The sequence below is a fragment of the Bombus huntii genome, chromosome 4 (genome assembly GCF_024542735.1).
Source record: "Bombus huntii isolate Logan2020A chromosome 4, iyBomHunt1.1, whole genome shotgun sequence".
NCBI lineage: Eukaryota > Metazoa > Arthropoda > Insecta > Hymenoptera > Apidae > Bombus > Bombus huntii.
The window spans coordinates 7,933,513-7,958,933 of NC_066241.1; the positions used below are offsets into that span (position 1 = coordinate 7,933,513).

The 25,421-nt window shown below is 38.8% G+C and overlaps 1 protein-coding gene across 5 annotated transcripts in view; it reads right to left on the minus strand.

Annotated features, from left to right (window-relative positions):
• LOC126865184 (TWiK family of potassium channels protein 7-like) overlaps positions 1–25,421 on the minus strand; it is a 364,862-nt gene that overhangs the window by 141,388 nt on the left and 198,053 nt on the right. The gene's annotated exons all lie outside the window — the stretch shown is intronic.

Sequence of the window (25,421 nt, forward strand, 5' to 3'; positions counted from 1 at the left end):
GATAAAATAATATAAAATAATATAAAACGTCGTGCATGCATTATTTCCTTATAAAACGAAAGAGACTTTTCGGACGACCTAATATATCGATCTCCTCAAATTAAAAAAAGAAAATTCTTCCCATTGTACGCTGACTTTTAAAACCAAATTTTATCGTGTCGCGATATTCTACCATAGCTGCAATAAAGAACGAAGTCGTGCTGAATTTTCCTATTTATAATTTCCCATCTCTAATTTATCTTCCGTCAAAGCAGCTTAGTAGATTTCCTTTCTACGATTCCAAGCGAATCGTAATGTTGACTCCCGCTGCAAGTCAAACTCCAATCAGTGCTATCGAAGCTAGAGACCGAAGGATCATGTCGGCGCGATGAAATTGATGCGTTGCTGGCTCAGTGAGGTTCCCAGGCAGCGTTTACCGCTCTAGACCATCGTTTACCTTAGATTCATTCGCACGCGGTTTCGGACAAGTTCAGGCTGGATAATGGCATTCTCGTTTCATGGCCCCGTTGGGATGACGCAAATGCAATTACACGGAAATCCCGGGATCCTGGACGCTTTCTGGGCGTAGCTCGCGGAATAGCCAGACCAGCAGCCAGCATCAACGCGTGCTTTGGTTCGCGACTAATTGTGAAGCTAGTTTTGCGGTGTGCTTTTGATATCGGCGAGACAGAACGTGGCCAACGTAGAGATCCATTTCGACCGGTTGGGATATCCGTCGAGGGCGATGATGGTTACTTTAATGGACCTCGAGGGTCGTGACAACGTAGAGATTTGTGTTTGCCGAGAGTAGGGACATTGTTTGGGATACGTTGGACGAGCTTATGCAATAACTCATGCCCCTGCATGGATTCATTACTTGTTACGTCGGACAAATTAATGCGAAGGGATACCACCGATGGACGGCGAGTCGAGATTCCAAAACTTTGAATACCTTTTGGATATTAGTTCGCGTCTCCACTATTAGCTCACCTGTCCAATATCAGCTGATCTCTCCAGTATTAGTTGTTCATCGATCAATTAAGTGAATGTACGAATAATTAATTGATAATTACCGTTAATCCTCAATTTTCTCAAACTTGATAGCAGTTTATTGCAATTGCTCGCGCAAGTTACGCACAGACGATTAAAACGCGAGGAATAAACGAACGCGAAAATACCGAAAAATATATAGACGTTCTTATCACAAACACGTATTTAACAACTAACCATCTTTAACACATTTTTTCTACTAACAAACGATAACGCTTTCGTATTTATAAAAACACTTGCTTTCTTTCGCTGCTTATCTCGTGCTTCGCATCATATCTTGTCAAAACTATAAGAAGTAACATTAGAATTAGAAAAGAGAAATATTTTATCACATGGCCGAGAAAGAATTTCCTTGTAAAAGATAGTGCATTTTTGTGACGGATAAAATTAGAAGAATTTGTACATCAACGATTTTTTGATGCTACCGACGATGATGCTGGAAACGACGACTTGGATTTTATATCCGAGTTTCAGGTATGTACCTCGACGGTAACCCGAAGTTCTATGAACGCAATTCGGACACGACGTCGCCACGTAGTAGTCGTAAAGTTTTGGCACGTCGTACGACCGGGATACGATCGTCTCTGATAAACTTCGGGAGGAATATCGTACAAAAGGATCGGTGAATCTATAAGGATCCGCGGGGCGAATCTCTCTGGCATGGAGCCCCGCGAGAATTATGGTCCATTCGTCGGCGGTTGCTCAAACGGCGCAGCTTATCCAACAACTGGCACCTGTCGCTTCGGGAATAGTTGGAGAACCGTAGCGGTAGACGATGAATAGTGACGCGGCACGAGTTCCAGTTGCAGCTCGGTTAAATGGAGTCCGCAGGACTCGCTGGAACGGCCGCCTAATTCCCTTAATCAGCTGCGGAATTCGCCTCTGTCCGGCGTCGCGCTAACGTTTCGCCTTGCTAAGTCTCTTACAACGCAAGGGGGATGAACAGAGACCACGAGAGTTCCTGCTAGTTGTTGAGGCGTTAACATTCAGCCGGTCTTGAAGCGGGTATTACGCAAGATCGCGATGGTATGGTTGGAATTGAATTTCCGGCCAGCATTCTTCTCGAACAGAAGATAAGAAACGCTTGTTCCCGTTTGTTTTTCACGCGACTCTAAGCATTTTTCACTAGCGAAACTTCCGACGATGTTCGGAACGAAGAAAGAACATCTTGTTATCGCGAGAACGAAAATGGTTGTCGAAATGAAACAGAAAAGAAACGGAAAGTGAATAGTTGCCGTCGACAATGCGGAAAGTAGAACGTATACTTGAAAAACACTGTTTCTGGTTTACGATTGTTCTATAAATCGTGTCAATGGAAACCCGACATTATAAGTATGACATTCCTTTCGTAGAAATGAAATTTCGTAGAAATTTTAGTAACGGAAAGACGTAGGAGGCGTGCAAAGAAGCATCGAACCAACAGCTCGAAGTCGTAAGGAAACTGTTCGACCAAGATATCTAAATGAGTAAAGACTATTTCGTGCGACATCCGCTTTCGTGCAGATGCAAAGGGGTCAAAATAGAATTGAGGTATTCGTCTTTGTCGGAACAAAAGATTCTGCTTCGTTCGGTCTCTGGAAAATTTACAACCGCGAAGAAACGATATTCTAGGATTGGAAAGGAAGAGAACCGAGCGGCAAACCACTCGACGGCCTGCATCTTCTCGAAGCAATGCATGTGTAAGCAAGATGCGGCGATGCAAAGGGAAATCTTCAGCGAGCAGAAAAGTTGGAGAAAAAGAGTCTAAAGCGAGTCTCAAAGGGCGGACTCTCGAAGCGTGCTAATAAAGAAACACGAGCGGAGGAGAATATCGTCCGAAGCGAGAGCCAGTAGAAGACGAGTAAAAGGAGGAAAACAGTCGAGGCCACAAACGTTCTCGCGTTCATCATATCGAATAATAGAGAGAGGCGCGGTAGCAGACTCCAGCTAAGAGTTTATAAATGTGTTTTTCAGAAAGTTGCTGGCAAAGTTGTTCGAAAGGTTATGTCGGGTATTCTAGCTCGCCACGTATTCCGGCCGGAAAAGGGACTTCCGTATGAAATGGTTTAAGACGAGTACTTCAAACGGGGCGCATCGTTATTACGGATTTAGCAAACAGTAAAGAAAGAGGGAACACGGAACGCGACGAAGGTTGAAGGATCCAAAAATAAACGCTCGAGAAGCTGGTCTGGCTTTGCCAGCAAAACTTTCTACTGCAACGCCCCTGCAGAATTAAGGAGACGCGACAAGATGAAGGGATCGAGCGAATCCAGGGGCCGGAGAGAAGCAGGCGAAGTGAATTTAGGTTGAAGATCGGAAAGCAACTTGCATCTTTCCTACGTGGCAATTTGATGAAACATGCAGCGAAATTTGTCGCGGCATCCAACCAACTTACGATTGTTCGTCATTCTTCCAGCGAATTGCCATTTTGTACGTGACTTTTCCCACTCCAGTGATTTATGATCCCTCTTCAATGTAATTTCAACGCTAATGAGAAAACAGATTGTATTTTGGATACACGATGTTTATATATAGATTACGGATGAATGTTAAATCGAATCGTATTAGCCTCGTTAGAAACACTTTAATTTATTCACCGAATTAATTTGAATTCCTTTCCCCTTCTGGTATTTAGCTTTTAGGCGAGCAGAAGCGCTTAAGCTCGTCTTAAGAAAAAACGGATTATAAGCGGCGTGCAAAGTAGCCGGTGTTGTTCAATTACCATACATCGTGAAACCAACACGATTGCATGCAAGATAAAGGAAACAATAACGGGGTAATAGAATAATACTGTTTCTCCGCTGCAAAGTAATCTCGGATTAATCTCAAGTTCAGCAACAAGTTAAGTGGTTTGTAATTTAATTACGTTCGGTGTATATTCGTTGGTTACCACGGAAAAAACTTTTTCCCTTCCACCAAACTTCCAAGGATTTCCCTCGAAAATCTCTTTTTATCTGTTAAAACTCTATTTCCGAAAAAGACTATTTTTAAAGTATAATGTCAACTATACCGTCGACCGAGTATTTAGAATACCGCAACGAGATAACATAGCGCGAATAATATTCAAGCGGAACTGAAATAGATAACCGTAGGTCAACGCTGATAGCAGCGTTTTACTGTACATTTTTCTTCGAACGTGGCTCATCGGTTTCAAGGGACCAACAGATTGCAGGAGTTGAAAAAAAATTGTCGGCCCGTTAATAAACGCGCGTGCTTCACCGTGAAGAAGGATCGCAAGGGTCCGCCTGGCGATTCGTTGATTTATTTATCATCGTACAATCCCTGTTCCACCGACCTGGACCATTTCCCATGCTCCCATCACGCCCCTCACGGCCTCGCTGAATGCGTACATTGTTTTGACCGTATATACGACAATGACGAATAGAGAGCTTTTACAGACAATAAATGAACTCCGGCCGGTACCTGTCTCGTCCACATTAATTCCAATGACATTGTCACTATTTCCCAGCTTTTCCGCGGGGTGGATGGATTTTTTGCAGATATTATAACGCCAGTAACTTACATTCAGACGTACCAGCGAAAAACACCGCTGCGAAAATGGAAAAGCGCTCGTTGATTTATAGCATTTACCTCGTTACTTTCGCGTCAAATGAATTCGACGACAAGAACGTTGACGGAGAATCGCTGGAACGTGAAATTCAAAAAACGAGATTTGTTTTCCTTTTTTTTTTTTAACTTTCGTTGGTGAAGCTTGGACATCGGCGTTTTTGGTATCGTCGTTCTATGAACTATATTTTGTTCGCAACGTCGTCACGTGTTAACTAAACTACGTTAAAACTAAAAACAGGCTGAAGCATCGGAGGGGCGAGGAGAGACCGTAATTAATAACACGAACGTGCAACGAAGCGTTTATGCGAACGAGCAACGCATAAGGAACGAGCGAAGGCTCCGTCGGACTTGATTAGTCTCTTGGATCGACATCGTCAGCCTACGTTTTTCGCCGCTTCCTACTTGCATTCTTTCAGGTTTTCTTCCCGTGCGCCCTGTACGACCCTCACGAACTCAGTTTTTCGTCTGAATTAAAGATCACCGGTATAGTTAAACTTCGACAAGGGTGACTCTAATTATAGCGAACACGAGAAAAGAGTTTCAAACGACTTTATGCGGTGAAAAATTACGATATTTTTCTCTTAGGAAATTCGAGTTTGCAGATTCAAACGACGACTCGTTCGACAAAGTTTCGCTTAACGGAATGATACACGACGATAAAATAACAGAAATTAATAGGATATTGCGTGACAAGGAATGAAAAGAGAATTATAAGAAATTCGTAATCAATTTTTGAAGGACGATGAGATAAATTAGCAGAACTTTGCCCAGGTAGCTCTAATTTGTGAAGTTTTCGGATCTCATTTCCTTCGGAAGTTACACTCGTATGAATTTTTCAGATGCAACAACGAGGTCTGTAAATCGGATATTATGTTGCAGAAACCTACGTTTTAATTAAATTCATTCTACTACAAAAATTTCAACTTCTCTTCTCAAGAGCATGAAGGTTTATCAGATGCGATGCTTGCACTTCTCTTCTCACTTTGCATCTTTTTTATTTCCTCGACGCTTTCATATTCATAGAATAAGTTAACGTGCAGCTAGAATGGGAACGTTTTTGGTTTTGTAATGCGAATTAATTACGCAAAATGCAACTAGCTGTGTTAAGATCGCCCTTCATTATCTTCAGTTTTAATTACATTCTAAAACTGCGAAAGAATTTTCAATGAAACTACAATGAATAAGTAATCCGTCGTTAAAATAAGAAAGAATATTACCAATTACTCGCAACTATCGTCGATAAAAGTTGCGTTTATTCGATACAATTCGAGTAACGTCCCCTACTCGATCGACAAAGTTGGCGAATTGCCTCGAGACGAATTGTAAATGGACAGAAGCAAGAAGAAAGAATTAATTCAAGCTGGTTCCTCGTTAGATCGCCGATGAATTGGACAGCGCGAAGGACCAATAAAAAGCATCCCCTGCGATAACGATCATGTTTCACTCGGTTATTGTAAGAATCTTGTAACTTACAAGTTGTAGCTGCAAGTTTCAAGGATCTCGCTCATTAGCGAAATCCTTATCGTCTTTGTAGAGAGCTTGGTGTTGAAATTTCCATTAAAAGACTGTAACTATTTCATTTCTTGCCGAAAGTTGTCTTGCCCACTAAACTCTTTCTTCGGTCGTAGTTTCAAGTTAAACGAAAAGATAGGAATAAGCGCTGTTTAAAACGAAACTCTCATCAATTTCTCCGTGTAGTCGTCTTAGTTTTTGATTAAAAGGTTATTTCAAATAACGAATAAAAAATATAATACGACAGGGATATGAGGATATGACGCATAAAATATTATATAAAGTACGATATGATATAATAAAATATAATGGGAGGAGATTTCATGAACTCGGTGGAATTAACATCACGTTTCCTGAATACAGAAATTTCGTCAGCGAAACGCAGTTCCGTGGAAAATATAGCGCCGAAATGGGGCCAGCGCGCAAAAAACGCGAAGAAACGGCGAGGAGAATTCGATTATTCCGAAAGTTTTGCGCTCCTTCGCTGGCAATTGGTTTCGTAAGAAAGCGAGGAAAAGCAGGATGTACGGTGTTGAAGCGAGAGAAACAAGGAGTAGCGAGAGTTTAGTCTCTTTGGGCTGGCGAGCGTGGAAAAACTCATATATACCCTGATTTCTGGACTGCCTCCAGTGACTGGCGGATGTTCGCTATAGTTAATGAATCCCCCCAGAGTTTCTCAGAAGATTAACGACGGACGTAACGCCGAGTGGGCGGCAAGGAAAGAAATACAATGAATCTTCTAATGGTATAGAAGACTCGACTAACACTCACCACGCGATTTCTTTCCCAATGAAAGGGAGAATTTATCGTAAATCCTGCTATGCGAGAACATTCACCTCGTTCGACCGTGGCCAAGCTTCTAATTCGTGGTTGTCTACACGTTCCGAGACATTGTAAACGATTGGTTCAAATATTTTGTATTAGATTGTCCGAAAAGTGTCTTTCTTTTTGTGTATTTTTTACAACAGTGTTTTTACAACCAAGTCTGTGAAATGTCGCGGTGTTTATCTCAACAGAACGAAATGGATCGTACGTAATTCGACAAAATAATATACAACAAAAAACTTTGTGCGTCTATTATTTCTTCATAAAGCGAAAGAAACTTTTCGGACAACCTGATAGTTGAGTTTCGCTTTCTTCTGTGCTAACGATAAGTAGAATAACAGCGAATTTAATCGGACAAGCTTCGGTAGTTTGTGACGTGTCAGTTAGTGAACAAAGAACGTCGCAAAAGGAGTAATTAACAGATTCCGGGTTCATATGCATTTTTATATTTTTACGAACGTTACGAACTAGAAAAACGAAACCTAAATACAAGCGTGCTTCGTCTATTAAATATCGTAATTAGTAATCTACTTTGGATAATATATCGTCGTACATTATACGCACTGGGCGTATTTTTGCATCTCCACGTTTTCCATAAATGCATAAAAATTCGCAGTCTAGTAATTACCAGCGAGGAAACTCATTTTCTTTTGAGTTTACAATGGACGATGTATGCTGCATTGTTTTACTTTCCGTCTTGTTGTATCTTTTTCGCGGAAATACATTCAACGAAACGGACATTACGAGGTTCATCGGGTCGAAAAATCCAAATTGAACTATTTTCACAATTTCGAGAACAATCGAAAGAAGACGGAAATGTATCTACAATTTGTTGAAGCGCAGGCGAAAAATTTCAAAAACGAAACTCTCTATTAATAAAGCGACACAAAGAACAACTTTTACAATGAACAATGTGCAAAGCAATGGATGCAACAAAGGAAGAAAAGGAGGGGGAGGGGGGTGGGATGTTCTATTCACTGGTGAGGAGAAATTTAACTCGTACCAGATGTTTTTCCTCATTATTGTTACAATTTACGAAAAGAAATGGTAAAATCTCGATGATAAAACGAATGCATGATTTGAGAGTTCACTGGGAGAAAGATAAATGGCAATAGATACTTGTATTTTACAAAGCAACATATTAATAAATACGTGTAAACGGATTATTGTTAACGGATTCATTTTCCACTGCAATAATGACGCAGTTCGTTAAGTAAAAATTATCGAAACATATTTAGCGATAGAAAGCATATTCGGTTGACGTAATACGTCAGATTTATTCATTGTACGAACAGTGTACGAAAATAGAGGACAGTTTGACAATACATATTTGGCGATTAAAAGAATCCATCAGAGGGGAATTTATCACGAAATGCAATACGAAAATTGTTTAAATTATTACTAAATCGTTAATTGACAACGTTCGTGCCATGACGTTGCTGCATTGCGAAAATTTCGACAGCGTGTAATGTGATTATTCGAGTTTTAACGTCGATGGGTTAATATTTTGCACAGAAATACGGAGAAAAGAATGGAAATTAAAGAGAAAATGAAGAATTCGTTCAGCATATACGGCTCGTTTTTTGAATCCTCGGAGTGGGCAACCCTTATTAGCAATGAAAACTCCAATGGTTTTTGTTCTTTATTGTGTTCAACTGTATTACTCTTAATTAAGAGCAGAAACGTTCGTCTTAATTAACAGTTCGTTGAAAATACGTGTTACGATCCTTTTAGCTGTTACAAGAGAAACTCACGCCCATTTCGCCATCGTAACAATAGTGTTTTATAATTCTAAATAAGAATAATTCTAAAAGAAGTCGAAAATCTGGTAATTCCATTACGAAACCAACCGTACGCTACAGAAAAATATATCCGATCGATACAATCTCGTGAAAACAGTCACGGAAAACCGTGACGTGTAACAACGTTTTCTACTAGTCTATTCGAAAAGTCCGTAGTATTTTTGACAATTGACGTACTGTGTACTGTGTATTTAGCAAAATTGCGAAGCCACCGATAAATGGTAAAAATGCCACTGAAAGTAACGATGCGTATGTTATTTGATAAAATGCTAATTCCATTGAAACACGTTATCCTTCGATTTTTTTTAAATTTTCTTACCATCATTGCGAACAATCCAATCTCAAAATAAAATCGATAACATAGAAACGAATCTCTGCAAGTAAAGAATTAGTTTTCCAAGTGTATCCAAAAATCCCTGTCACAGAAAACGGCGTATATCAACGAACTGTGAAATGAAAACTGGTTCAAACGAGTTTGTTTGGTTTGTTTCTGCGGTTGGTCACCGTTTCCCGTGTCCTGTATAGAAGATATCAATCATATTATTAAACTGCGTAGGAGTTGGCACCGTTTCTACAACGTACGATTCCTACAACGACGGAATAACAGATCTCGCGATTGAATTTAATTTCAACGCGAACAACATCTCAGAAATTGTTTTACTCGGCCTGTTCGTTCATTTACATTCTATTTCGTTATCGACTGCGATAATTGGGCCACGTTAATTCGGCAAATATGTAATTTCGCGCGATAATTTGGCAAATAGTCTTGCATTATTTTGCGGTAATGTAAATATTAATAAGCCCGCAAGATATTTGCGAATTTTAGTCTCCCTTTTTGGTTGCCGGCAACGAAATTACGCCACGGAATCGGAATTTTCGCGCTTGCGTATCGAGAAATCGTTTAATTAACGGCTCGAGAGGATTAAACTATTATCAAAAAACATTTACGCGGCTCGTAGCGAGGCGGTTAATTGCGTCGATAGTAGCGATTAATTCTGGCATTCGTGAAAGCGGTGGACATCCGCTGCGAAAAGTACACGCGTCGCTCACACAGCCGTAATTATTAAGTTTGTTTCTGCTGTCTGCCGATGAGCCGAAAATAAGCGAAAGGCCGTGAAATTTATAGCTTGATTATCGGTCGAAAAATGGGAACAATTTGTGGGCCATTTCGGACATCGTCTGCGATCCTTCCACCAATAGATATTGAAAGCTTCGTGTATTACTGAAATTATTTACTTTGATGACTGGAATTTGTTGACCAAAGATTGAACGGCTATTTCAAATGAAGATTTATGAAACGCAATTGATCAGGTGGCCAATATTTCTAGCTTTTACGTGCGATTTCTGTTTGACAATATTTTAACTAACTGAATAATTTTATAGTTTATATACGAGATTTAAATAACATACGATTATTAGTTGTATAAAATTGTCAATCGGTTGATATACAGAACGATCCATCGATTTTACGTACACGTGGAGAAACTTCTTCAATTTAGTCAAATTATATAAAAGCGGATGTCGTTACTAAACCAAATGCAATGTTTCGATTAATTGAAGAATTTTGTAATTTACATATATAAAATTGAAATAATATATGATTATCTCTTACACGAAATTGACTATTTGTTAATATCAAGAAGCATCCATCGATGTTACGTAGCAGAGAACTTTCTCAACTTACCGAAATTCTATAAAGTCGGGAATGCTTGAGTTGTACTACTGATAAGTCAAATACGATACAAGTAACGGGTCTCGATATCTTATTATAAACAGTATAGAGTACACAAGCTTCTGGATATCGATCGTTCTGTGATACTACGCCGCAAAAACAGGATATTAAACCGCAACCTGTGCTTAATACCGAAAGATTAACACGGGACCAAAGGCAAATACGATGTCCATTTGGTCGATGAATCTTGCTACTTGTTAGCTAGTTGCACTGGTAGTGTTTCAACACTATTCTCGTAAGTTTCCTCGAAATACCCTCGAAAACTGAATATTCAAATTTATGCCATGAATATGCGACTGCCACAGAAAATTCGAATTAGACTAACAACTATCGCACTTTGTGTTTCGAAATAAAATGTTTTTCTTACGATCGTTGAATTCGACGCCGGAATTAATAAATAAAATTAGATCGGACGAAAATTAATCTGTATGTATTCTACGTGAAAATTAGGTATTTTCGACGAACCAAAATTGGCTGTTGAAACAGTCTGATATTAATACGCATCGCATCGATGACGTTATGAATTTAAATTATGCCTTTCGTCCGGCTCTTTCGCTCAAGTTTTATCACGCGTAAAGACAAACATTAATTCTCGTAATTGGAATCGTAAATAAATACAAGCTCATCAAGCGCGATAACACGCGATCGAAACGGAATTAAATGTGGCGTAGAAAACGGAAGGGCGGATAACTTTATAATCTAGAACAATCGTATTCTTTCGCGTTTATACGGAACTTTTAACAACGAAGAACCAAGGATAAGAAACTTGGTTCGAACGCAAACGAGAAGTTAGCAAGTTTGCTTCCCAAGGTATGAATAATTTTCATTCAAGCCTCTACATCGTGGAAATTCAAATTTGGAAGCGTTCCCAGTCCGAAATTTATTTCCTTCTCGTACCGTGCATATCTAAGAAATCGCAATTCTTTGTTTGGAAATATACTATAGATCTACTATATTATACTATTATACTTATATTATTATACTATTCAAACTCTTACAGATAGATACTTTTTTACGAATAAATCGCGTGCGTTATAAGAAACATTTTGCAATTTCGTTAACATTGTAACGAGACACGAGTATTATGATTACATTGATAAAGTTTCCAACATATCAGAAAATATATATGAAAGTTATAAAATATTAAATGTAAATATATATTTCGCATTATATTCATAATGCTCGATATTCAACGAATAAAAATTCAAAATATCAATCGTGATAGGCGTGTCTCGTTATAACGTCAATGAAAATTTGTAATTTCTTACGTGACGCATGCAACGTGAGCATAAAGATTTTCTGCGATAAGCGTTCAAATACTTTCGCGAGTCACCGCTACAAATTGATTTCCTTCGGGTGAAATTATAAAATAGCATCTATCAACATATCAAAGGATCTTTTTCAAGAAGCGATCTTTTCGCTTCTTAGTCTTTTCTCGAATTATCCGGAAAATTTTTTTCTTATATTCTCTTAAATTATTCGGAATACAGGACGTAGTTTTTACAGTGACCATGTCGTTCTTTAGAGGAAGCTTCCATTTCTAAGTCACTGTCCAACTGGTGCGTTTGGCCGGTTGCTCATAAATTTACCTCCGGAATTCCATTACTCCGAGGTGGAATCGATATTTCACTATTGCGAAGAGAAATCTCGAGTACTCGAAACCACTTCGAGGCCGAAGGATCCGTTTCACGAACGGTTTCGAGTTTATTTGCAGACTCTGATCCTTTTGTAACCCCGAAATCACTGCCAGTTTCAGAAACTTCTATTCGTTACTGAAATTCGTCATTCGGAATGCAGGGAACCGATGCCGCAATCTCCTTACACGAATTAACGACGCAAATTTCAAATATGTGAATTAGATGGTAAACGTTCTCTTAGTTTAAGCTGACTGATGATAAGTGGACTGCAGATTTTTATGCAAATTCACATTTTCATGAATATAATTAAGAAAACGGAGATAGAAACTTGATTTTCCTGTTAGATATCACAAAGACTATTATCATATTCGAGGTATGTTATACATTTTTACAAATTATTTGCATTTTACCCATTTTTGCATTTTCAAATTTCTCGTAGGTGGATAAAGGTCGGCAATCTAATGACTGGAGAGAAATTAAATAATAGAACGAATGATCTTAGCGTGGCTTTTAAAGATCATAAAACTTAAAATTAATTACTTTCCTCGTTGCTTTGCATTAGTTAGGACGTGTTTCGACGTTATCGGAATAATGTATGGTCTAGTTTTATGGGTACAAAGTAATTTCGCTAGAACAGATAGTCTTAAAAGAAGTTTCCGAGAAAGAAAAGCAATTCGGATACAGGATCGTACATAAAGAACTTGCTTAAAGTCGTAAAAAAAAATTTACCGCGAGATAATATTGCATTTTCGTCTTAACAGGAGAAAGCAGATTTTTCACATTTGTCAGCTACGAATTCCAGTATGTCGGATAATTTATCGGAATTTAATTACGATGCGAACATTGATAAGAAATTGATAGCGAAAATTGATATGTCTACCACAGGATAGAGAAAATTTCATTTCGCAACGTTTATTTTCTTTACGCTCTGATATCGAAGTTCGTCTCACACGGCGAAGTACCAAAAGGTGCTTGATACTGAAAATTTCTACGAAAAGAAACTTCTCAATTTTCTCGTATTAATTACAAAACTAGGAAAGTGCTTAAGATTATTAAATGATAGTCTACGCGGTCCTTCTATATCGACTCGATATTTTCATTTGTTAATTTAAGAAAGCTATCCAACACTCTGAACCATAACCACTGGAAACCTACCCTGAAATTTCTAATTTCCACGTCAGAATATTTTCGATCGTATTGACTGCTTTTTGGTACTTGCAAATGAATAATATATAATAATTATTAAACCTGCTACCATAGTTTGTACGTAGGTTGATAATTCGAAGCATAGGTAGTATACGATATTACCCTCGGTGTATTCGTCGGTTAAGTTGTCATTTGTTGAGTAGAATCCATTCTATTACATCCGACTAGGAGAATTCATATTAAATTGTGTACACACAGACTGCAATCAAAACTATGAGTAATGTTTCCGTTTCCAGGGAACATAGAATATGACGCTGCAGAAGCGTTAGGATAATTGAATGTTCGGATAATGGAACGTTCGGATGGTTGGCTATTCGGATAATAGAGGTTTGCTTCTAACGCGTTTACGTATTCCTTCGTTATCAGCCGACCAAGATTCGCCCGACCTGTTCGGAAACTGTCGCCAGCCTTTGTGATGCTAATTTAACGCTCCAGTCTGCCCTATGCCTCGCGAATCTCTCGTCCCTCCTATGGCAAGAGTTTTCTAAAGGGGACAAAAGGCAGCGTATTTTTATTTCTATCACGAGATGTGATAAAAGATCGTCACGATCCAAAGTTCGAGAAACGGGCAATGACGAGGGAACTCCAGCGAAAAGAGGAAAACGAAAGGAACGCTCGGACTTACCGGTCGACAATTTCCTGCAGGATCGCGTGAAAAGTTTGCCGAGGAAAATGAAAAAGTGGCTAGCATCGTCTGTCCTCTATTCCGGCAGATTTTACCAGCGCGAATAAATAAATCGTGGCAACGTCGAAACTCGGAAGGCATTTTACAATGTTCGAGCAACCCCGGAAGGGGTTGCCGAAGAAATGCGCGGAATCCCACTTATCCAGTGAAGTACCTGTAAAGTCTCGTTCACTTTCCCAACTATCGCGAGCAGAACACCGTGATAGAATGTTATCCATGCTTTTCGCGATCGTTTCGCCGTGAAACTACGCCCGTTTCGTAAATCGGCTGCGTTACGCTTTGAAATTCCTCTTCTCACTCGCTTCCAAAGTCCGTACGTTATTTTACCTGATAATTCTTCGGCATTCGTTTTCAATTAAGCGTTCGATTTCGCGCGATGAAACTGTCGATAACGTTTTGCGTATACTTGGAATTTTTGTCGTTCTTGTTTCATTGGATTTCGGGTTGAGGACTGAGGACGATGTATACAGTTGGTCACAAAAGTTTACGGTTCATGTACGTTCCTTGAATATAAAATACCGTGACAAGAATGTTAGTCCCACGGATTTTCTGCACGCGTTACGAAATACATATATCGTCCAAATCTACCACCTTTACTTAGAAAGAAGAAGGAAAAGAATATAAAATACGTCGACATGGAATCACGAAAATAATAGGATTCGTATTGTATTAATATCCTGCTATCTTCGTAGCGTAGAAAACACTAAAGGATTTTGTAATTTCCGATGCAACGTTATCCCGAGATTCTTAACGAATTAAATGTTTTTATTTGGTTTAATCATCTGTAGAAAAACGTTAATAACAATGGAATAAATAATTTTGCGACAAATCACGTTTTTAGTTCCTTCGGTACGTCGAAATTCGTATGTAGAGTTTCGTGATTGACTGTATAATGGGGAAAATATTTCCACAACGCGCAGATGGAAATTATCGTGACGCGCAATTGGTATTTCGAAGAATCGATGAAATACGACAATTGAGTTATATTGATTGCGACTCAGGGTCATGAATAGCAAGTATACGGCCGAATTGTAATAGAGTGATTCACATAACGTGATTTATGCGCCTAGACGTATGAATATTAATTAGGACGGTGGCCATAACTGCTGAAGTAAATAAACGGTATTCAATCATCGTTTCGCGTCAGGACAGCTTTGCAATCAGCCAGGTTCACGCATAAAACATTGTCAATTCATAAATTAGAGGAAAAGAAACGTGCATGTGTATATAATGAAAGCAAAGCAAGTCTAACACGCGACACTCGATTAATAATCACATACTTTTTATAAAATTTACTTTATTTATTATAAAATGCTTCATTTATTGCAAACTTCCGTTATTTAATTATACTATATGTATATGTAGGAATATTATATTATAAGTTTATAGAAAACAGTATGATAAATACAATATCGTTGCACTCACACGAAATCGAATATAATACCGCGTTTCGCGTATTCGTTTCTCACTAATTCTACGACACAACAACACAACGAACTTCACACGACCACGATAAATTCAACTCTGACAGCATTTTCCATGCTCATTTTTCCCTTATACCTTCCCTTATACCTTTCCCTTATCCCTATTTTGCTCATACCTTGGTAACGCTCACAACACTCCTTGACAATATTAACATATCTTGACAACGTTAATAAACAATTCCCCTCACGCCACGTCCTCCCCTGACGTCACACTATCCCACATATATATATATAATTCTCTACAATTGTCTGGTAACGTTACAACACGCGAATGCGTATGGAATTATGGCTGATGTTTGGACGAGAAATTTATACGTCACGTCACATACGAATAATGTGTAATACACAAGGTGGTTGCTGAAACTCCCGTTTCTACAACCTCGCTCGTGCCTTCCAGGAACCGAGAAACCGTTTGAAAAACGACTGAATCCTGTATTAATAGCAGCTACTTTAAAGTTATACGCTGTACGTGCCCGAAACTAACTTGGAAACCAACCAACGGTGGTATACGTGCTGGTGAAACTGTCAATGTCGATGGATTTGTTACAAGGGAATTCGGTTTACGGTCATGAAAGCTTTGTCGAAACTCCATTGAAAGTCAGCTGCTTGATGAACCGCTTTAAATGACTCGTAGCGGAAAGATCGTTTGCAATAAACAAACAGAGTAAAAATCTGTCAAGATAATAAAGCGAAACACGATGTGTGCGCGAGTCGAGCGAGACATTTTGTCTGTCAGCAAGTTTGATGAGATAACGTTAATCCCTTTTCGCATTGTCGAGTGTAGAGGTCATTAAATTAAGCCGTGAACGCGATGTTTAAACGGAAGCTCGTTGAAAAGTCATCCTGAAAATATATATTCCACGATTAATCGCCACGATAGCATTTTGAGCCACGCGTTTCAAGTAGATTAATTATTAATCGATAATGTTGATGGTCCGAGTCCCGATGGGCAGGTATTATTTTCAATTGAAATGGAATTTTATTGTCGTAACTAAATCCAGTTGGAACGGTCCAGCAGTTTGGTACAATGCATAGATTAATCAGCGGTAACCGGAAATCTGCGTGTTCGGTGCCAATGTGTCGTTCGATGGAAAAACGTGGCGTCGCGACAACGTCAGACTTTTTTCGTATCAGCATCCCGGAAACCAGCTGCCAGATAGAAACGCACATTCAACTTCCAGCCAAGTTCTTACACGGTGCGCAAGAAAAATCGAATCGAGGTAATAGAAACGTGTACGAAGAAAAATTGACAGTAGTAAAAACACACATAAAAAAAGAAAAGGATAGAAAATGAATAACGAAGTTTGAAACGTTGAATGGCACGGTGGTCATCGATTACCCATGTTACTAAATCGTTTAGAATGTCCGAAATAAGATCAACTTCGTTTGCTAAAAAATGGTCAACGATGCGAATAACTTAACAAACATTGCCAGAGAAAAAGTGTGCAAATACGATATATAACATCTTGCAAAAGTTAAATGTTACGGTGTAGTATATTTCAATCTGTCGAGGCTCCCAGGAAACAAAATACGTCTACAAAATTCGCATGGCGGTCGACATGTTCAATAACGAAATAACGAGGTTTAAATAAAATGAAATGGCCAAGTTTTAGAATTCATTTTCGAATAGTTATTATCATACTGCGAACGATATAGTAGGAAACGATATAAAATACACGCTTTCTACGATATTTGATAGCGTAGATTTAATTTGTATAAAAATCCTCGGTCTACTTGTTACATCGTTTTGCACCATTCAATTAAATAGTTTGATAACAAACAATTCGCTTTTAACGACATTCTACGAAAGTTGGCAAGATTCCTTTCAAGTGTTCCTTGTCAGTAAAGTAAAATTAGGGTGGGACAGTACGAAAGGATAGCAAACAGAAAGAAGAAAAGGGCTTACCAAATAAGCGCGAAGCTGCAAATCAATCGAACGTGTAACGAGTACGACCCAGTTTTGGGCGAAGTCTTTGAAGATGGCTTTACGTCCTTTGTATTCCCCAGACGCGGTTATTCTTTTCAGTGTATCATATAGTTCCCCTTTCGTTCGAGCGCCTGGGATACACAAAACAAAAGAGAATTTTTATTGTTAGTTTAGAACGTTTGTTCTCACTCGATAGTCGCCGGTGATAGCGTGATTGTACCCTTTATTTGTATTTATTAACAAGAATCCTATTAGAACACAATTCTAGTGACCGAATTTCGCAAATTGATAGAACTTTACGTACATCGTATGCGAGCTTTTGGGTAATTAGCAGAAACACAGAATAGCGAAAAATACGCGAAGCAATTATAATAATCGCTGTGTACCTATTCTTCGATGAGAACGAAACGACGAGAGAAAAAATATCACCAAGCGAGTAAATATATCATACCGATCGATTTTACTCTGAGTTTGAATATTATCGATTGTAGATATTTCAGGACAGGCTAATAAATATTAATCAAAACATTACGTTTTCAGTGGTACGTAGCTTGGTTTCGTCTGTGTTGCGTTCCCGGAACGATTCAACGTTTAATCAAAATTTTAATTTCACGCATAAAACTTGTATTAAATTTACAATGCATGGACATGCATCGTCGCGTCCTATTATCGTGGAATTTTCGAATTTTCCTCGCACCACGGAAAACTGAAACATTGATGTCATTATGAGAACTCCCTCGGGTTCGAAGCGTTTGCCATATCGTAATATCGTCGACGAGTCGCGAAAAATTCTTACCTATTGTAATTAAACGTCCTCGAATTTCAATCAATTATATTCGTTTGTGTACTTCCTGTTACGATCCTCCAACTTTTGCGTCCGAAATCTTGTCCATGTTTCAACACACAGAATTCATTAAACGCTAACATCCATTTGCGTCGAACAAAAAAAAAAAAAAAGAAGAAAAAAATAACGGGACAAATCGTGATTTTTAATCCACGCCCGCCAAAAAAAATGTCAAACGATCGGAAGCACCAGAATTATAAATATAGAAAAATCATCGGCATGTTGTAAATCTGATATTTCCCGAACAGGCAACATTTCATTCACACAAATTCGTTAACATCGTCCACAAATTTCAATCGATCATTCCATCTATACAATTGCCGAATAAAAAGTAACGAACGCAAATTGAATTGAAATTCATAGGTTTATTGTTATAATTGAAGAGCAAAGAAGAAATAAAATAAAAACTTCTCTGTAAATATTTATAAACGTTATACTGTGGATAATATTTCACCATATCGAGATATCTATCATGCAATAATAACTAATAGAATACGTCGTTCGGGAAAGGTTGGTTGCGGAGGAAAACTTGAAAAATTTAGCTGTTAAAAGGTATAAAAAATATAGGTTATACGTGTAATTTACGTTTCAAGCGCTTTTAACGTTACCTATTATTTAAAGCGCAGTTTTATAATGAATGCATCGGACGATAATGAGCGAATTTTTAAACATTCTGTACTTGCAATTTAGAGAACATTATTTACGAATAAAACGGAACACCTGGATAAGTTATTAAAACTTTCATAGGAAACAGAATTCATTTTCTGCTTCGAAATATTTTCCAATGTTCCTATTTTATTTACCCAAAATACCTGACTAGAAAAAAAGAAGCAATTATATACCTTAAATATACCTGATATTAATCCACTCTATATGAATAACAATGTGAAGCTCTCTATTATTATTTTACTTAACTTTAACTTTCCATCATTTATCCAATTTTACTTAATTCACTTATCAAAGAAAATACTATTTCTATGACTTCATGTACACACAATAGGCGTGCGTAATTTTTGCAACATTCTATCTTGTATCTTTTTTTTTACCTCTCTTTTATTAATAAAATTGAAAATGAACTAACTACGTTACATTTTAACAATACGCGCGCCATACAGAGCGAAGCTAACGTTTTTACTATTACGTTCCATGTCCACGATGGGCATGTAGACTTTTGTGACTAAATGTACTCTTCTCAGCAATATTTACATATTTACATATATCATATATAATTAGTATTTACATATGTCCTTCGTTCAGTACACACCGATGTCGCTAAATGAATGAAGAAGCACAACGAATATAGCGCGATCGTTCGATAATTGCTTAAAAAGAGCTGTTTTTCCCAAATGATTCGAACCATTTTTTATTCGACAGTTTGTCGATGAGTCGGTCACAGAGATTTCGATGACCACACGTAGCCATTGGCAGGATTTCGCGAGTGAAAGCGGGTCGCGTCAGGACGACTATAAAACTGAACGAACATCGACGGACGAAAAGTAGGGAAAATTTAAGGAGAACCATAGCGAAGCTTCTCGGCTCTCGGATCACGTCTCGAATCGCGGTGATCATTTCACGGGGACGTGCTCCCGACTGACAGAGTTCGTGGCAAAGTCACGAACAATTCCGCACACGAAACGCTGCCGCTAGTCTCTTCGACTGCAGCGCAACATTGCGTTGAACTGGCGACAAGAAACTCCGAGTATACGCGTTTCTCCGCTTTCGGGGTGCAACTTTTCCACCGCCACTGTCGCGTCTATGCCTCGTCCCGATTGTACGAATCATTCCGACTCGTTTACGTTGAAAGGTTAATTAAATCGACACTGAAGTTGCGATGGCGAAAGGTAGGTAGAAAATTTACGAGTGAACCGAGTTCCAAGAAAAGCAAACGTCGTAAATTTTCGTGTACGACTTAATAGTAGGTTGGAATGTCCTAAAATTTTGGGAAAGAAACGACGTTAATTAACCGACGTCGGAATTATGTATTGGCGCTAAATAATGGTAATAAGAATAAGCAGAAAATATTTGTAAATGTTGTAAGAATGTAGCGAATCGTAAATTTCGGCAAAGAAGCTTTTGACGAATTTAGTAAGAAAGTCGGAAGAGAAAAAATTCGAATCTGATCCATGGAGTTATTTATAAAATACAATTAAATAATCAAAGAAAGCAGTGGAACACAATAGTAATACAATTGTAAAGAATAGTATAAGTAACAAGGAGGAAAAGTATAAATAAGTAAGTTCTACTATTGTGCGTGGTAACAGTGAAAGAGATTTGCGATATATCGCTCGTAAAGCAAATATCGGAATGCTTCTACTTTAATGCCGTTTCCTTTATACGACATGTATCGTCGAACGTGAACTAGTTGCGTGTATTTGCATACAAAATTTTACAAAGTTAAATATAAAACTGTATTAATATACTTGGAACTGGCTACGATGAACGTTATTTGCTCCACTTTCGAGGAAAGTTTTTGTCGCTGAAACACGCACACAACTTCAACAACACGAAACGCAGACGATCCAACTAAAAAAAAGTAAATTTCATCGTTTGATATCGATATTTGTTCTACTAAAAGATATTCGAGCATCGCTTTTGAAATTTGAATAAACACCCCCTGTTGAAATTTCACGTCTACCCACTTAAAACGCGTAAATATGTTAATCAATTTTCATTGCGCGATATTAACTGTACTTTATCACGGCAGATATTGCTCGAGTAAGATAAACGAAATTCTACAGGAATGTAATAAATTTCGATAAAGCAAATAAACGTAGCTCCGGGCAGTGCGTTGAACAACAACGGTGTATAGGTAGCTGAAAGTTCATTTCCGAGGATGTAGGTAATTGAAATTCCGTTTCCCGTATGGTTCCAATTCGTCGAACAAAATAATTCGACGCGATGGAAATGTGTGTCACGGAAAGTACGCAGGCCGCGATAATTAACGAGAATGGCGAAAGTCCGCGAGAAAGATCGTAATCATAAAACGAGGATTTGCCGGGTGACAAGCGGGACGAAGAGCAAGGTTTAGGGGAAAGGGAGTATAGGGGACGAGGTGAAGGGTTGGGGGCGTCGTGGAGCGGGCAGCCAAGGTAAATTCAAAGAGTCAGCTGTATTCCAGGGCGCGGAGGCTACATCGATAATACGGCGAAACGAAATTGCACGGCCAACGAATTGTCGGCGACAAATTCGGTAGGAGTAATTCAGAAGTGGCCGCCAGCAACCGGGCATCAGACAGAAATTGCGCGAACGCCGTCGTTATCGTGGAAAATTAAATGTCAAATTAATGGAACGATAAATTCGCGTTCCGAATGGACGCGGTAACGGGGCGAAGCCAGCCAATTTACGACGTATGATGTGAAATTTAATTCGACGACACTCGAAGCGCGCGAAAAATACCGTTGATAAGACGAAACGACGCGGACTCGTAGCTGAGTCACCGGCAGATCGACTAGATTGTGAAATTGACTGCGTTTGCTTTACCTGAAACGGGTATCTCTCGTCGCCGAATAACACCGCGTTCTCGCCGCGATAATTTACTGCCTCTCTACCCAACACGACGTATTTCAGAACGCTTAGAATGTTATTTTCGGAACATCGTCCGCGTCTGCGAAACATACCAGCAGTTCTTTAATCAACGCTACACCGTGCTTCATCAGCACGTGTATTCGACCGCGTCCCTGTCCCGTTCCAAATGTTGTTCCTTGCGTTCGTGCGCAAACGAACGAAGATTATACGCCGCGGGTGTACCAGGACTGCGGTCTACCGTTACGAAAGGTTATGAGAAATTAACTGCTGTTCGCTGATCGTTCAAAAATCATCATTTTCGTAATTTTATTCCACGTGAGAATACACCAAGACTGGCCTTTGGTGAGTTGCGACAGGGCCTTTCTATGGTGTCGATGAGTAGCGTCGTGTAGCAAAAGAAAGGTTCGAGAGGTACGAGTATACCATAAGTGTACCGAAATTTTTGGGTTATCGTTGTTTGATAGAAATGTGCTGTGAGAATTGCGGCAAGTAGCGATGGTATGAGGCAATGGTAGAGTAATGAACAAGAAGCGATAGGTTTAACCTAACGGTGGTAAGAGAATAAAAGAGAAAACGAGAGGCGGAATGGAAAGGAACGGGTACGTACGCGATAGATAAAACGGAAAAAGATAAAAAGTTCAAAGAAGAAGAAGAGACATGTAGAATAGAATGGAACGAAAACAAAAAAGGACGAAAGGGAATAACAGTAACCGGAACAATGAAAGGGAAAATGGGAATGGAGAAGTGGGAAAGGATAATTTAGAGGATGAAGATGTTAAGCGCTTGACACACTGATGTATTACCACGAAATCCTCAGCATTCTCCTCTTCTATGTTCCAAAAATGTTTAATGCAGGTGTGAAACTATATCGTCGATTTTCTTGCTTTATTGAACAGCTGTAACCGTTTTCCAGACTCGTTAAACTAAATTGCTAATTGAAAATTAAGTACAAAGAGCGTGTGTGAGTGTGTGTCAGATACTACAATACTACAATACTACTACTACTACTTACTACTATACTACAATAGAATACACATCGAAGATTTTTCGTTACGCCGAATGTTTTTTTTCTACAATGGCATTTAGTATCGAGAGAGAACATTTGGGAAAACTGAGAGTTGAGAAAATATTTTACAAACTTTATATAGTAAACTTATATTAACTAAAAATAGTATAAAAGTAAAATCACGTTAACGATATAGTTAAATATGCGGTATAGTATCAAGCATAACCGAGTACAATGAAACGTCCATTATCTTGACAAAATGAATGACAACTCCGTTCGATAAATTAGCGATAATACGACGACTATCGATCATCACGATAAAAGTTTTACACCAAGGGAAACGAGTATTGCGTATCGAGAAGAATTGTTATTCTCGTTTTTATTATGAATCGATTGAAATGCTAACCGATAATGCGAACGATCGTAGAAACCCTTTAATCGAACGTAGAGAAGACATAGTTTTCAATATTAAGAAAATCCACTATTTCTCTCCGTGATATAAAATCATTTGGTAGAATACAAAATTCGTCTATCGAGCCTAACAAGTTGATAGATTCGACGTCAAGTGTCAACCATCGTTCACAAAATGATTGATTCACAGAAAAGTAACTGTCATCGCTAATGAATGTTAAAGCACGACGACCGACTAACAACCTGGTAGCAATTTTCATCGAAATATCATCTATTAAATTTAGATCACATCTTTTCAATTTTAATTGCGGGTAGTCCGTGCATCTACATGGGTAATAAGCAACGCCATCGATCAGAAAACTTCCCGCGGACACGATGAATGGCTTTAAAGTGGAACTTCCGATTTCCAGCGACCCAGGATGAAATCAATTCTTCAACAAGCGGGGGAAGTTCGTTGCCGATGAAGAAAAGATTGAAATTAGGTGGAGGCGCGCTTGAAATTATTGAAAAATAGGAATGCGAGTAGCCTTAGGGAGTGAAAACGAGGGACAAGAAAGAAATAGAAGGAGAGAAAGAGAGAGGAAGAGAGAATGGAAAGTCGTTTGGAAAATCGAGACCGAAACGAGGCAACTTCTGCCTAGGCTACGACGATTGAGGCGAGTGCAGCCAGTTGAGTGTGGCCATTGTTGTCGAATGTGGGTCAGCCTCGGCGTACTTCCGGTGGAGTCAAGCCGATGGAAAAGGCGGTCGAAGCTGCACGAAGAAAGAGTAACGGAGTAAAATAGAGGATACGGAGAAATGGGAAAGAAAGGAACAAGCGAGAAAGGAACAGGTAGACGTCGATGTCGCAGGCTGAATGGAAGAAGACCGACTTCGGTACGTAACGTTGAATCAACATCCGAACGGTCGAAACTAATTGTTCGTCACCTTTAAGAGGTTGCTGCTATACGACTGACTGCAAGAACACAGTTACAGGAAACGTCTTAACCCTTGTAATTGCACGACCGCGTGTAATTTCAACTGCTATTTGCGAAACCGGTGTTCGTGGTCACATCGTGTCTTCTAGTAAACGAGCTACCATTATAAAGTATGAATCCAATTAAATTAGGGACGTGCAACGGAAGGTGACGAAGACGATTAGATTGTAGATTAATCGAAAAATTTGGTTCTTTGGACATTTATACGGTTTCATGCTTCACGTTTTTCAATTTTTTAATCGCTTGATGGGTAGTAGCGAGTGTGCCACTGGTTAAATTGCGTATTCAAAGAAAATGAAAATAACAGCAGGAACACATTGGCAAGGTGCTACTGTCGCATTCATTGGCCTCATTATTGTTCGCTAAGGGGAGCACTTCTATGCGCCCGTGGGAGAAGTTTACGTCACTAATGCGTAGCAATTGGTAATTTACTGGTGCCCAACGTTTGGGAATACCAAGTTACGACATAGTTAACGACAATTGTTGATAAGCATCGACTCGCAACGGTAAGCTTCGCGCATCTCTAGAGTCGTATTTTACGGATACACGCGGCGCAAATTATTTCCTGCTGTCTGTCTAAGCGTCATCACCGCCCGAAGCATTTTAGAATACCGTGCTGATAGGTATAAAGCGCCACAGAGAAAATTAAAAATAAATAAATAAATATCTCACGAATGAAATACATTGTATCGCTTTTTTAATAACTATAAATTAAAACCATGGCCATAGGAATAAGAAGAATGAGACAGGTTACGTATTATTAATTACAAGCCATAATATATCAGATTAAATAGCAAAGTACTAATAGCACTGCATCATTTTCCAAATCTGTACCTCTTTATTGACAACCAGGCGAAATTATTATTTTCATAAATCGTTATTTTTATTGCGTTCTAACATCATGGATAAAATAACGTCATTTACCTCTGTTTTACACACCTTGTATCTACATAATCGCGTTATATGTTATTACCAAGCCAATTATTCCTACCTCTGAAAATGGTTTTCACTGGAAAACGAATAAAGCGCAAAGTACAGAGCTTATCGAAGGAGAAGGACGAATATTTCATCACCGTAATTCTATCTAATGTAATTTTCTTAATAACGTTGAAACTTTCCATTTCCGGCGCGACGCTCTCTTTTAGCGGTCGTTATGTTGTATACAGTGTATACTCGTTCGTTAATCAATGTACCGAAGCATTAATGGAGAAGTTTATATTCGATAGGAACGGTGTCACTTTGAGAAAGCAAGAATTACGATCTATCGTTA